The sequence below is a fragment of the Triturus cristatus genome, chromosome 2_2 (assembly GCF_964204655.1).
Source record: "Triturus cristatus chromosome 2_2, aTriCri1.1, whole genome shotgun sequence".
NCBI classification, from domain to species: Eukaryota; Metazoa; Chordata; class Amphibia; order Caudata; family Salamandridae; genus Triturus; species Triturus cristatus.
In genome coordinates this window covers 1,215,583,733-1,215,599,317 of record NC_140582.1, presented here as the reverse complement: position 1 = coordinate 1,215,599,317, position 15,585 = coordinate 1,215,583,733, and positions in this window count along the sequence as shown.

Below are 15,585 nucleotides of genomic sequence, written 5' to 3'. Positions count from 1 at the left end.
GTACTGACTGGGCATGCAAACAACCTTATTGATACTGGTCTTCTCATTATTGATCAATTTTATTTTCGCGCTAAGGTAGTGTTGCTCATGATACTCGACGCCTCTTGCACCGTGGCCGGCCTATACGGTTGTAGGCCCGTATTTGTATACTGACATTTTCACAATAAAGGGTTTTCGAAGGAATTATGGAATCAGCGTCATACCAATCGCCTAGGTTGATAAGGTTTTGAAAAATGGCTGTCATTCCCAAACAATAGAAGACAGATAATGCAGACCCTTTGCCTAAATTTTGGATTGATGAAAAATTTGTATCCGTCACACCTGTCTTTTTTCCAGAGGTGTTAGAAAATGGTTGGCTGTAGCTTAAGGTATCTGTCGAATGTAAGGTATGGTATTTGTCCCATAATATACGACTAATTGGGAAACAAATGCACGAAGAGGGAACTCGAATTTAAGGACAAATGAAATGAAGCATTTTTGGTATAGTAGAAAGGAAGGATATAGTACACAAACAAAAAAAAAAAAAGGATAGTCAAGATCTGTGGTATTATACGTTCCTGCAGCTAGTCTGGTACGTGGTAAGTAGAACTTTTTTGTGTTTATGCGCGCTGATGTGCTTTGAATGCTGCCCCCCCCCTTCTTTTCTTCTCTGTAGGTTACATCGGAAGTTCCGACTGAAGAATAGAGTGGACATGGACCGCACCGTGCTCCCTGTAGGGAAAGACATAGACAAGTGCTGTGAGGTGGTGCGTGGAGTGCAGACCATCACTGGGAACGTGAAAAAATGTATGGTATGACTGTGCGTACGTGCCCTGATTGTACGGTATGAATGTGTATGTATTGCATATGCCTGGGTCACTGGAGAGAACGTCTTTGTATGACTGAAATGCTTGTCTATCGATCAAGGGGATGGGAAAATAAGCCCGAATATGGTAACTCCTCGTTTGAAGAAACGACTCTCCCTCTCCCGTTAGCTAATAAATTGGAGGGTGACTTACACCAGAAGCTTGAAGTGTCATTTCAGTACGACGAACCCGACTCCAACTGATAACCCGAATGTACCACCAGTGAGTCGATTCGTGTGCTGACTAAATAAGAGAAGTTAAGAATAGGTCGGGGTTCATCCAAAACCCCCCCAAAATGAATTACGGTAAATACTGAAAATACGCAGCACGCATATAAAAAGGACAGGAAAGGAAAGGTCCCCTGACCCAAAATAGCTTTGTGTCTTCGTCTTAGGTTTCTGTGCTTGATGTATGTACTGTTACACCCTATCCGGTATTTGTGTGTACGTGAACGTTGAATTTGTTTTCCCCCAGCTTGTGTTTTCGTACGTAAAACTGACCCGTGTTGCTCTATGTGTGTATACACCAAGTAGCCTATTATCGTACACGCTTGTCTCTCTCTCTCTCGTTTTATGTCATACGTGTACCAAATAGCCTACTTGATGCGCACGTCTCTCTCTCTCTCTCTCTCTCTCTCTCTCTCTCTCTCTCACACTCTCTCTCTCTCTCTCTTTCTCTCTCTCTCTCTCTCTCTCCCCCTCGCTGAAGGCTCCCTTGCCCTCTTTTTGAATAGATGACTACACTGTACGTCCTCAGTATATGTATAATTGGCCTAAACACGACAGTGTTCGAACAAATTGACAGAAGCAAAACGACCGTATTTTGCCACACTACGACCTCTCCTTTCTGTAAAATGATGGAACTTAATTGGCTGAGAAAGAAAGGACAGGTAAGACGACTGATGTCTCCCAATCTGACCCTTATAACGGGAACTATATGTCAGTGGTTTTATTGTTTTAGGACACTAACGACTCCACCTCCATCGCTCAGAATCGCCCCGCCCATTGCACAGAAATAGAGCGTCTAAGCACCCCGTCCTTCCAGAATAGTCCCAGTCCTGTACTAGCCGTCCCTGGATAATTTAAGCAATACAGCTGATGACCTTGTTTTTAAAGATACATCGCCTAAAACTGATAAAGGTTAACTATTGTCTCCAGCAAGAAAAATGTTTAGCTTGTGTTCCTCCCCGAAACAGATATTTGTGAGCCCATGACAGTAGCACCTCGCACTTTTTCATAAACTTAGCAGTCCCTGGAGAAAAATATGAATCGACAGGGCTTGTGTTAGAAAGACGAGTCTCTACCGGAGAAGTCGGTTCGAATTTTGATAGACAAGGAAGTTGATAGATGTCAGACTTCTTGCCACGTTTATAAGGTACAGGAATCAACACCTAACAGACCCGATGATGGAAATTTGCAGGAACCCTCGCAAATCTGCACCACAGCAATGATTAATGAATTAGTAGCATACACCGACATAAGAGTTAATAGACATCCACCATGAAGTGACCGATAAACGTTTCCCCGACTACTTGGGGTTGGGAGAGAGAATGAAGTGTGTAAACGCCTTCCCTACCAGTTCTCTAAGATTTTGTTTCTTGTACTCATTCAAAGATAGCATGCGGTCATCGGAGGAGAGGGGTCGGACGTGACGCACAGCCTGGCTGCGGATCATGGAACATCTATGGCCTCGACCAAGGGGGAGCCACGGAGCAAAAAGATGCGGGACGAGGCACCATTCTCAGCATGGACAGTGATAGAAAGAAGGACTGTCCCGAAGCCCCCCCCTGCTCACTGATCAGCTCGTGTCTGAAGTCCCAGCCCGTCGAGCCCGATTGATGGGCTCAGTGCTAAAAGATTCTGCTCTCCTTGGTCCGCTTTTTGATCCGATCCCACTCCACCCACTCTTCCCTCGGCCTCCCAAAGCATGCCTCTACCCCCCCCCCCCCTTTTTCATATGAGATTTTGAACTTGACTTGACAAAAGAAGAACGAAATGCGGGTACCCCGTCGCAAGGTACCTATGATAAGATCAGTTAGGGAACAGGACAAAACAGGACTGTGATCCGAGAGCAAAGGATGGTCACACCCTGCAACGCGAAAAACCTGGATTTGAGCTGGACCTTAGCTTCACCGCCGGTGCTCAACAGTGCCAACGAAAGAAGAAGAACAATGAGAGCTTACCAGTGATGGCTCGCCGTAATAGGACACTGGAAAGAAGAACTCCCTTTTGGACATTGCCCCCCTCTGACTGTAACTCATGTTGAGTTGAATTCCTCTCCCAACCACTTTCGTATTGACTATCTTCCAATTGAGTTTCCAAGATATTACATCGGTCACTTCCAACTGTACACTGATATCTAAGAAACACTAACTTCGTATAATGACAATTGTATAACATCAGCCGTGCACATGACTATGCTGTCTAGTTTGATCAACACGAAGTCTAGGCCTTAAGTAATGTACATAATATTCCTTGTTTTACCAGAACATTTTTTTTCGGTATCATACTTGTGTTCAAGCAAGCTTCCCTCCTCCTATCTCCGGGTCTGACATATGACGCAGCTGATGTAATTTTGTATGCGCTACCTCCTCGCCTATCACATCAACTACATGTAATTATGTACAATTGTGTCAGATTATTCCTGTCTGTCCTAAGACAGTGCACTTTGAAAACAGGAACACATGAAAGCATTTACGATGTCATGACTAAGAATTTAACTAAGGTGGATGCCGGCTAAACAAGCTGGCGAGATATGTTAAAAGGGAGGACTGTGGAAATTTAGTTCGTAACTGAACATTATCTACGCCATCTTGTCTCTCTCCAGCGCCGCACGCAGAAACACACGGCGACCATTTTAGGCATCATGGCCCCTCTCCCTGCTCGTTGCCGATCGCCAGCGCGTCCCTCTGGTGCTGCGAACGCCCCCCCCCCGTGCGCTGACCACCCCCGCTCTCTCATGCATAGGCCATAAACCCTCTCCTCCTGCGCGACCCTGCCATGGAACCACATCCTGCGCCTGACCTACACCTCCTTTCATCCCATACATGGTCATACATCCTCTTGATAACCCCCTTCCTCTGCGCCCGATTGTCCGAACCGATCCCAGGCCATCACCTAGCCCTGCGGATGCAGTTTATTGCCCCCACTGTAAGGGAAACACCTCACATCAAAGGGATTACAGTAGGACAAGACCCCCACCCCCTGAGACCCGACCAGTCGCACACACCCCCGGGAATTGGCGGAATGTCCAGCTGTGTGATAGCCATCTCCTACTGTGGGTGGGGTGGGGACTTCCACTGTAGATATGTGTGGGAACGAGCTTGAAGTGGGGATTCCAAGGATGCCTTTCCGTACATCAAAGTCTCAACAAGAATGTGTCACGTGTAATAAAGCAATAAACTTGTGTATAAGAGGCCAGGCCTCAGAGAAGGGTTAGAGCACCTCGAGACGATACCCTGCTGTCCGATCTGACGTGTTCTGCTCCGACGGAATAAAACTTTGTTTCCTGCCTTCCAGTCTCCGGCGCCTGCCTCTTTTATTGGTTAATCATCGAATGGTATAAGAGGCGGTTACCGCCGGGCAATACTTGAAAGGTTATCGACTGAACCTGCCGCTACCATTTAACAGGTGCTCACTGAGTTATCTGCCTTGCCCTTTGCCTCCTTAACTCTGATTTCCTGCTGCTGCTCTGCTTGGGGTTCACATATAAACCGCACATTTAGCAGTGAATGTCTGAACGAATAGGCTAACATGTTTACATATTGATGCACCTACACGTCTTTGAGCATACCTTGGATGCAATTAAACAAACTAAAGAACACACATGTTCCTTTAAGAAGCAATCATTGGCAGTGTGCCAAGGGGCATGGGTGCACTGTTCATTTGTGGCTCTCGCAGGGGGGTGTTGATATGTTTTATTAGTGCTTTGAAACGTCCAACTGGCCGTCTACAATCATACATTAGATAATATCACAACTGGAAATACGAAAATACAGTTTGAAAGTTGTTTGCGTCTTGTAAATCACATCTGTCGTTCCACATAAGAGTAAACATTGTACTTTACTAAAAATCTGGACATTTTAAAACAGAGCAAAGATGAGCTTGGCTGATATATTGAACAGACATGTTTCTACGAGTAAAATACAATATTTAAAAGGACGGACTTTGGTGAAAGTGAGAGATGGTTGTAATTGTGGTCACCAACTCTTGCAGCATCCTTTTGTCTTGCTCCCTGGCATGTTTAACACATGTGGACATTCCTCCAGAAGGCAAGAGCCAGCATTACATGGAGCTGCAGAGTACATGTTCTTTCCTTCTCCCTCCCTCACCTGGTCCTCCCTGCCCCCCCATATGATGGCCCACTTCTTTCACCCCACCCCCCATACCAGTTCCCAAACTGTACAACAAACACACTTTGCATTATATAACACCCTAAACTATTGGCTTTCTCAAAGTGTTTTCACTATTGTCTTTGTAAACAAAACACAATTTAACACATATATGCACACACATGTATCAACAAATAGAAATATTGTAGCAGATGTATTTTATTTGTTCATTTTTTCTTCTTGTCTTTCCAAACTAACATAGTAACAATAAACTGAGCGCAACAGCTGAGTTCTCACTATGATGAACAGTCAACATCCTGCTAATAAACTGGACACAGAGCACGTGTTCAAGAGTACAGTGACGCTTACATCCGGACAACCGACCACATATCACGTGTTTTACAGGTAAAGCGGCATCTTACCATCGACAGCACGCTGGCCGCACACAGGGGAAGAAGCTGTCGCAGAGCGTGTTGTCTCTCCACCTGGGACTGACCCCTGTCCAGGGCATAATGTTGTCTAAAATCTGTGCCAGCGGCAGAACAGGGGTAAACCAGCTCCACCCCTCTCACCCCATCGCATTTGGGCTCTTAGGAAAGGTTATGGTGCTGCACTTAGATCACATGGCCCTTATAGTCATTCCTGGCGCAGTCATGTGACGTACTGTGTGATCGTAGTAAATCGCTATCCGGCTTCACTTGAAACTCTAATCTTTCAAATGAGAGTGCCTTCAGGCTGTTGGATAATTCTCTGTCCCCTCCCCCACCATCTGCAACAGGTCTCTGGCCCTGATCCCAGGGACTGCCTCTTGGGATTAATGTGCGATTTGTAATTCTCTTGAAAAAAATATGTTTTGAAAAAGAAAACATTTGGTACATGTTTACTGATAGCTAGAGCCGGACTGAGAACCCAAAGCAGCCCTGGCATGTTTTGTCAGATCAGCCCCGTACGGTGCACAGCGAGTGCAGCGAGCGAGCCTGCCCAGTGCAAAGGGGGCTCTCCCCCCAAGAAAGTGTGGGGAAATGGTGCATTCTACAACACATTTGTCATTATATATGTAATTGTATTGGCTTTTAAAGCATAGTAAATGATGAGCTTACTGTGCATCCGCATATGACAATCTTAGCTGGGGCTCTTTCATGATTCCCTCACTATCACCCTCCAGCAGCGCCTCTCATCTCGCCATAGCCCCTCTCTCACATGTATTTCATTTGTTTTATAGCGCCTCTCATACCAGTATATGGTGATGGAGCACTGTAAATCACACACACATACAGAGACATTGAATCATACGTGTGTAAATCTATGCATCGAAAATGTTACTTAAGGCAAAGGGGACTATAAGGTGTAGGATTCAAATGTCATCCATACTGTGGTCATATTACACAGTCAGAGCATTTCTCTTGATTGCGCCCGGTGCACCTTTTAAGATGTGCAACCAGCACAATCAAGAAAAATGCGGCGTATTAGGGCGCATGTGCTGCCTAGGGCAGCGGCATATTGGTGCTGCCCTGTGGCAATGCATTCACATGAAAAATGGAACGACTGCTTTGAAGCCGCTCTGTGTTTTCACAGTGCAGGAGGCAACCCGCCTGCACTTTTGCAGACGGCAACCCGCCTGCACTTTTGCAGACGGCACCCTGCCTGCACTTTTGCACGCGGCAACTCGCCTGCACTTTTAAAAGGGATTAGAGATCCCCTTGCAGGCGGGTGCCATGAGTGAGTGCACCCGCCTGCAAGGGGATGTCTTGGGGACCCCCTTGCCCCCCACCAGAGGGATGCAATCAGGGGGTGTGCTTACAGTGTGCCTCCTTTTAGGGGGTGCACTGTCAGTGCTCCTCCTGAGAGCTTCTTTGCCTCCGCGTCTGTAGTATGGCGCGGCCGCCGAGGCAAAGAGATTACCTCATTTGCATGGGGTCACACCCCCATGCAAATGAGGAAACACCCTCTTCAGGAAGTGCTGGTGCTGTATTTGCACAAATGCTTTCGGTATTACAGAAGGAGACGCATTAGCATCTGTGCCCCCTTCTGTAATACGGAAGGGCCCCATGGGCGTGCAAAGCGGGCGCAAACTCCCATTGTGCCCCTGGGGCACATCTATATTACAGCCCCTGGTAGGCATTTTGTAAGTGTGCTTGATCTGGAGATGCACAAACTCACGATTCAGAACATAACACAGTGGTTAGGGTTTACTTTAACAATAAGAATCTATTTATACCCAAAGAAACCTTTTTTAGAAAAACCAGGAGAATGAAAGACTGGGAAAAAACCTGGGTTTCTAACTTGTACCATGCAGTTTGCATTGAGCTCTTTGATGGTAGATCATAGCTCACTGAGCTAGATTATGACTGATACTTATGAACTGCACAGAACCAAAAGAATCTCTGTGACAAAACCAGGAACCCAATGAGCGATGCACATAAAATACTTTTCTTTGATATGCTTGGTACATGTTCTTTGCAGCAGGCATATTAACCCTCTGCGCTACCTTAGAGGAGTCAAAACGTCCACTAGACAAAAGATCTCTCTCCAGCTGGTACATTAATAAATCACCAGAGTTAACTTGACACTTTTATTGTTGCCTGAACACTTCTGGATATACAAGAACTTTGCAGTGCTGTTATAACTGCTGCAATGCTCCAAAACCAGCTGCCATTAACAAAACCGGTCCCCCAACCTTCCAGCCTCCTGGGGAAAAGCCAGGTAGCTGGTTTGGCCAGTCCGGCCTTGCTGATAGCCTATGTGAATTGGTCCAGTTTGGAGGATTTCGCATTAATATTTACATTGCATATACATGCAGTGCACAGCGTGGAGTCACCAGCTTCCAAAGCAGAGGATGGGGCACTAGAGGCCAGCTGTTTGACAGCATGTATACGCAGGTAATGGGGTCCTGCACTCAGATGTATTGGTATGTAGGCCTTTGAACCCTAATTCTAAAGCTTCACCCGGAACAATCTGTTAAATTATTGGCCCTGGATCCAGTCAATTTCACTTGTAATGCGCCCACGCCTGATTTTTGACCAGAAGACGTGAGAGTATAATGATGTTATGGGTTAATAACCAGTGTTAATAACCACATTCCTAGGGCAATAATACTTGTAGCATGGGTGTGCTGGGGCTGCCATGCCTCCCCGCCCTCCTGTCCTTTAAAAAGACAGTTGTCTCTTGTGACAGTGTGCACCTTCAGTGGGAATGATGTTTCAGGCAACATGATTGGTTGCTCTTGCAGTCCACTTTCCGATGCACGTGGTGCTGATGGCTGTTAGCAATGGGAGGGTTTAGGACAGGGGTTCCCAACCTTTTCTATGCCCTGCACCCCTAGTAAATGTTTGATTAATGTTCACACCTCCTACAAAAGTCTCGCCATATTACTATTATGCGAACAGTACACACTTTTGCTCTTTGACGCACCCTTGAAATGCCATCTCACAGCCCCTGGGGGTACGGGCACCCCAGGTTGGGAACCCCTGGTTTAGGCGGAATGGGGGAAGCATGAATAAAAAATAGCCTGAGAGAAGTTAGGAGCCAGCGATGGGGACATCGTGCACCCACGTCAGACGTCCATGCGTCCTCATACTGTTCCAAAACCAGGAGGAGGTGTGGAATGGACTCCTCTCTTCAAAGGACTCTGTGCCCTTACCCACCCTCTGGTGGCATGCTTCAACATCGGACTCAATCCTCACCCATGCAAAAGCGTTGCCACAGAGGAGCGCTTCTTAATACTTGTGGAGCTCTGGCAAGGGAGCTAGTAGAATTTAGGAATCATCTTACTGGGACAAAAGGAAAATCAATTTACCTAATGAGGTTAGGCCAACGCTCATGTAGGAAGGTAGAGGGGCAGCGGAGTTTTCAACCTTACCTTGTGATCAACATGTTTCTACCTTGAACATAAGTCTCTAACCGGTTTCAGGCCTTCATCAGGACCTACGTCCCTGTACTGCACTGCTCAACATTGAGGGGTGTCAGTTGTGTTTCAGGGATAGCGACTGCAAAGCATAGATTGAGTAGAAGAGATAGCACTCATTCAAGCTAGGTGAGCTTGGCAGCAGTTCTGCCTTCTTACCCTTTGTGATCCAGACACTACCTTATGTTGGGTCATTAATTGGATCTGGCGGATAGAACCTCGCCTGTGCACCGGAATCCAGTACACCATCTGTGGACCTGTTTCTCATGCTTTCATGACACATTCGTGCCTGAATGTCTACTCTGCACCTACAGAGGCCACAGTATTCAGGACCCTGCTGCATGCTGTTTCAAACACAGGCATTATGTATCTCTGTATCCCCTGTGGTGGCCATGTAGGAGCTGCTGAAGCTGTGAATTCCAAGGAGTGTGTATTGACTGCAGAAGCTTTTTATTCCCTTCAGGGTTCATGTGTTTCAAAGGAAGCCATGTATCAGCTGTCAGGTCATGGACCTCCTGCGAAGGCCATGTAACTACTACAGAGGCTTTGTATCCCCTGCGGCGGGCTATGTAACCCCTGCGGCAGGCTACAAATGGCCTGCGGCGGACAATGTATCCCCTGCGGTGGGCAATGTATCCTCTGCGGCAGGCTATGTAACCCCCTGCGGCAGGTTACGTATCCCCAGTGCGGGCTATGTAACCCCTGCGGCAGGCTACAAATGGCCTGCGGCGGACAATGTATCCCCTGCGTTGGGCAATGTATCCTCTGCGGCAGGCTATGTAACCCCCTGCGGCAGGTTACGTATCCCCAGTGCGGGCTATGTAACCCCTGCAGCAGGTTACATATGGCCTGCGGCGGGCAATGTATCCCCTGCGGCGGGCTATGTAACCCCCTGCGGCGGGCTACGTATCCCCTGCAGAGGCCGTGCATACCTTGGGAGGGCATGTATCACAGCGGGAGCCATGCGCCCCTGTAGGGGCCACGTACCCCCACTCAAACAGTGTAATACTGTGGACATCATATACCCCCTGCAGAGGCCGTGTGTCAGCTACAGAGGTCATAATTCCTTGTGGGGTCCATGGGCCCGAATCACAAAAGTAATCTGAGACAAAATCCTAACTTTACGACTTTCAGTATTCACAAAGGGCAATTACGAGCAGTAAAGTTACGATTCCTAACTTTACGACTCGTAAATGCACGTTGTGAACACTGAAAGTGGCACGGTTAGGATTTTGTCTCAGATTACTTTTGTGAATCGGCCCCTTGTATTCATTGCGAAGGAGGATGCCACATACTTGCTGTTAGCATTGTTTCCCTCCTCCTGGGGTCACATATCCCCTGCGGTTCACTCACCGGATTGATTCTGAATGACGCCTCCCACTCGAGCTCTTGCCAACCCAATAATCTCGTACATCTACCCATTTTTGCAGTCCGGAAGTCTTACTCATAACCGAGAGCGGCGCAGAATTAAAATTGTAAAAGTTTACAAACCTCGCGAAGTTGATGAGTTTGTCAGTTTTATCAGACTTGTTTTTATGTATGAGATTACTCCCTGCCCAAAAAAACCCTTTCTGCATGAGAATCCCACCCCCAAAACTGTCTCACAAGGATTTTTCATTGGCAAAACCTGGATTTTGATTAATTTTATTTCCTTTGTAAATCCAACTTTTTCAGGATTTTTATACCAGCGTTTTTTTTAAACTACACCTTCGCGGAGTGGGGAAAACCCAACTTTATGGATTCTGCAGTTTTTGAGCTCTTTCAAAGGCCAAACTTCACAAGTCTCCATAATATGGAATCTTCAAGTGATCGATTTTGTGGGCCATGTGTCCCTGTCCAGCTGGCTACAAATGTGAGGCAGTTTGTAGCACATGAAATTAATCAGGATTCTTTAGAAAGTGTGAAATGCTGTGAATGTCTTCTCATAGAAGAGCTATCTTACAGAAACCAGGACATGCGCGGCTCTCCTCCCACATGTCTAAGTACTGAGCTCTCCTGACACATTTGGATTAAGGGAAAATACCCGAAGTCAGTACCAAGAAGGCAGTCCAGCAGCAGATTGACGAGCAAGGGGCATTATCTGCCAGCAGCCCACCTGTCCATCAATCAGCCAGAGAATCAAGCCAGCCCACCTGTCCATCAATCAATCAGCGAATCCAGCCAGCCCACCTGTCCATCAATCACCCAGAGAATCCAGCCAGCCCACCTCTCCATCAATCACCCAGAGAATCCAACCAGCCCACCTGTCCATCAATCACACTGAGAATCCAGCCAGCCCACCTGTCCATCAATCACCCAGAGAATCCAGCCAGCCCACCTGTCCTTCAATCACCCAGAGAACCCAGCCAGCCCACCTGTCCATCAATCACCCAGAGAATCCAACCAGCCCACCTGTCCATCAATCACACTGAGAATCCAGACAGCCCACCTGTCCATCAATCACCCAGAGAATCCAGCCAGCCCACCTGTCCATCAATCACCCAGAGAATCCAGCCAGCCCACCTGTCCATCAATCACCCAGAGAATCCAGCCAGCCCACCTGTCCTTCAATCACCCAGAGAATCCAGCCATCCCACCTGTCCTTCAATCACCCAGAGAATCCAGCCATCCCACACGCCCTTCAATCACCCAGAGAATCCAGCCAGCCCACCTGTCCATCAATCACCCAGAGAATCCAGCCATCCTACCTGTCCACCAATCACACTGAGAATCCAGCCAGCCCACTTGGGCTTCAATCACCCTGAGAATCCAGCCAGCCCACCTGTCCTTCAATCACCCAGAGAATCCAGCCAGCCCACCTGTCCATCAATCCCCCAGAGAATCCAGCCATCCTACCTGTACATCAATCACACAGAGAATCCAGCCAGCCCACCTGGGCTTCAATCACCCAGAGAATCCAGCCAGCCCACCTGTCCTTCAATCACCCAAAGAATCCAGCCATCCTACCTGTCCATCAATCACACTGAGAATCCAGCCAGCCCACTTGGGCTTCAATCACCCTGAGAATCCAGCCAGCCCACCTGTCCTTCAATCACCCAGAGAATCCAGCCAGCCCACCTGTCCATCAATCCCCCAGAGAATCCAGCCATCCTACCTGTACATCAATCACACAGAGAATCCAGCCAGCCCACCTGGGCTTCAGTCACCCAGAGAATCCAGCCAGCCCACCTGTCCATCAGTCCCCCAGAGAATCCAGCCATCCTACCTGTCCATCAATCACACAGAGAATCCAGCCAGCCCACTTGGGCTTCAATCACCCTGAGAATCCAGCCAGCCCACCTGTCCTTCGCTCACCCAGAGAATCCAGCCAGCCCACCTGTCCATCAATCCCCCAGAGGATCCAGCCATCCTACCTGTCCATCAATCACACAGAGAATCCAGCCAGCCCACCTGGGCTTCAATCACCCAGAGAATCCAGCCAGCCCACCTGTCCTTCAATCACCCAGAGAATCCAAACATCCCACCTGTCCATTAAACCCCACAGAATCCAGCCATCCTACCTGTCCATCAATCACACAGAGAATCCAGCCAGCCCACCTGTCCTTCAATCACACAGAGACTCCAGCAATCCCACCTGTCCATCAATCACACTGAGAATCCAGCCAGCCCACCTGTCCTTCAATCACCCAGAGAATCCAGCCAGCCCACCTGCCCATCAATCTCCAGAGAATCCAGCCATCCTGCCTGTCCATCAATCACATAGAGAATCCAGCCAGCCCACCTGTCCTTCAATCACCTAGATAATCCAGCAATCCCACCTGTCCATCAATCACCCAGAGAATCCAGACAGCCCACCTGTCCATCAATCACCCAGAGAATCCTGACAGACCACCTGTCCTTCAATCATGCAGAGAATCCAGCCAGCCCACCTGTCCTTCAATTACCCAGAGAATCCAGCCAGCCCACCTGTCCTTCAATTACCCAGAGAATCCATCCAGCCCGCCTGTCCATCAATCACCCAGAGAATCCAGCTATCCTACCTGTCATTCAATCACACAGAGAATCCAGCCAGCCCGCCTATCCATCAATCACCCAGAGAATCCAGCCAGCCCGCCTGTCCATCAATCACACAAAGAATCCAGCAGTCCGCCTGTCCATCAATCACCCAGAGAGTCCGGCCAGCCCACCTGGGCTTCAATCACCCAGAGAATCCTGCCAGACTACCTGTCCTTCAATCATGCAGAGAATCCAGCCAGCCCACCTGTCCTTCAATTACCCAGAGAATCCATCCAGCCCGCCTGTCCATCAATCACCCAGAGAATCCAGCAATCCTACCTGTCATTCAATCACCCAGAGAATCCAGCCAGCCCGCCTGTCCAATCACACAAAGAATCCAGCCAGTCCGCCTGTCCATGAATCACCCAGAGAGTCCGGCCAGCCCACCTGGGCTTCAATCACCCAGAGAATCCAGCCAGCCTGCCTGTTCATCAAGCACACAGAGAATCCGGCCAGCCCACCTGTCCATCAATCACACAGAGAATCCAGACAGCCCGCCTGTCCATCAATCACACAGAGAATCAAGCCAGCCCACCTGTCCATCAATCACACAGAGAATCCAGCCAGCCCACCTGTCCTTCAATCACCCAGAGAATCCGGTCAGCCCACCTGTCCTTCAATCACCCAGAGAATCCAGTGAGCCCACCTGTCCTTCAATCACTCAGAGAATCCAGCCAACCCGACTGTCCATCAATCACCCAGAAAATCCAGGCAGCCCACCTGTCCTTCAATCACCCAGAGAATCCAGCCAGCCCACCTGTCCATCAATACCCCAGAGAATCCAGCCATCCTACCTGTTCATCAATCACACAGAGAATCCAGCCAGCCCACTTGGGCTTCAATCACCCTGAGAATCCAGCCAGCCCACCTGTCCTTCAATCACCCAGAGAATCCAGCCAGCCCACCTGTCCTTCAATCACCCAGAGAATCCAAACATCCCACCTGTCCATTAACCCCCCACAGAATCCAGCCATCCTACCTGTCCATCAATTACACAGAGAATCCAGCCAGCCCACCTGTCCTTCAATCACACAGAGACTCCAGCAATCCCACCTGTCCATCAATCACACTGAGAATCCAGCCAGCCCACCTGTCCTTCAATCACCCAAAGAATCCAGCCAGCCCACCTGCCCATCAATCTCCAGAGAATCCAGCCATCCTGCTTGTCCATCAATCACACAGAGAATCCAGCCAGCCCACCTGTCCTTCAATCACCTAGAGAATCCAGCAATCCCACCTGACCATCAATCACCCAGAGAATCCAGACAGCCCACCTGTCCATCAATCACCCAGAGAATCCTGCCAGACCACCTGTCCTTCAATCATGCAGAGAATCCAGCCAGCCCACCTGTCTTTCAATTACCCAGAGATTCCATCCAGCCCGCCTGTCCATCAATCACCCAGAGAATCCAGCAATCCTACCTGTCATTCAGTCACACAGAGAATCCAGCCAGCCTGCCTATCCATCAATCACCCAGAGAATCCAGCCAGCCCACCTGTCCATCAATCACACAAAGAATCCAGCCAGTCCGCCTGTCCATCAATCACCCAGAGAGTCCGGCCAGCCCAACTGGGCTTCAATCACCCAGAGAATCCAGCCAGCCTGCCTGTCCATCAATCACACAAAGAATCCAGCCAGTCCGCCTGTCCATCAATCACCCAGAGAGTCCGGCCAGCCCACCTGGGCTTCAATCACCCAGAGAATCCTGCCAGACCACCTGTCCTTCAATCATGCAGAGAATCCAGCCAGCCCACCTGTCCTTCAATTACCCAGAGAATCCATCCAGCCCGCCTGTCCATCAATCACCCAGAGAATCCAGCAATCCTACCTGTCATTCAATCACACAGAGAATCCAGCCAGCCCGCCTATCCATCAATCACCCAGAGAATCCAGCCAGCCCGCCTGTCCATCAATCACACAAAGAATCCAGCCAGTCCGCCTGTCCATCAATCACCCAGAGAGTCCGGCCAGCCCAACTGGGCTTCAATCACCCAGAGAATCCAGCCAGCCTGCCTGTTCATCAAGCACACAGAGAATCCAGCCAGCCCACCTGTCCATCAATCACACAGCGAATCCAGACAGCCCGCCTGTCCATCAATCACACAGAGAATCAAGCCAGCCCACCTGTCCGTCAATCACCCAGAGAATCCAGCCAGCCTGCCTGTTCATCAAGCACACAGGGAATCCAGCCAGCCCACCTGTCCATCAATCACACAGAGAATCCAGCCAGCCCACCTGTCCTTCAATCACCCAGAGAATCCAGTCAGCCCACCTGTCCTTCAATCACTCAGAGAATCCAGCCAACCCGACTGTCCATCAATCACCCAGAAAATCCAGGCAGCCCACCTGTCCTTCAATCACCCAGAGAATCCAGCCAGCCCACCTGTCCATCAATACCCCAGAGAATCCAGCCATCCTACCTGTTCATCAATCACACAGAGAATCCAGCCAGCCCACTTGGGCTTCAATCACCCTGAGAATCCAGCCAGCCCACCTGTCCTTCAATCAC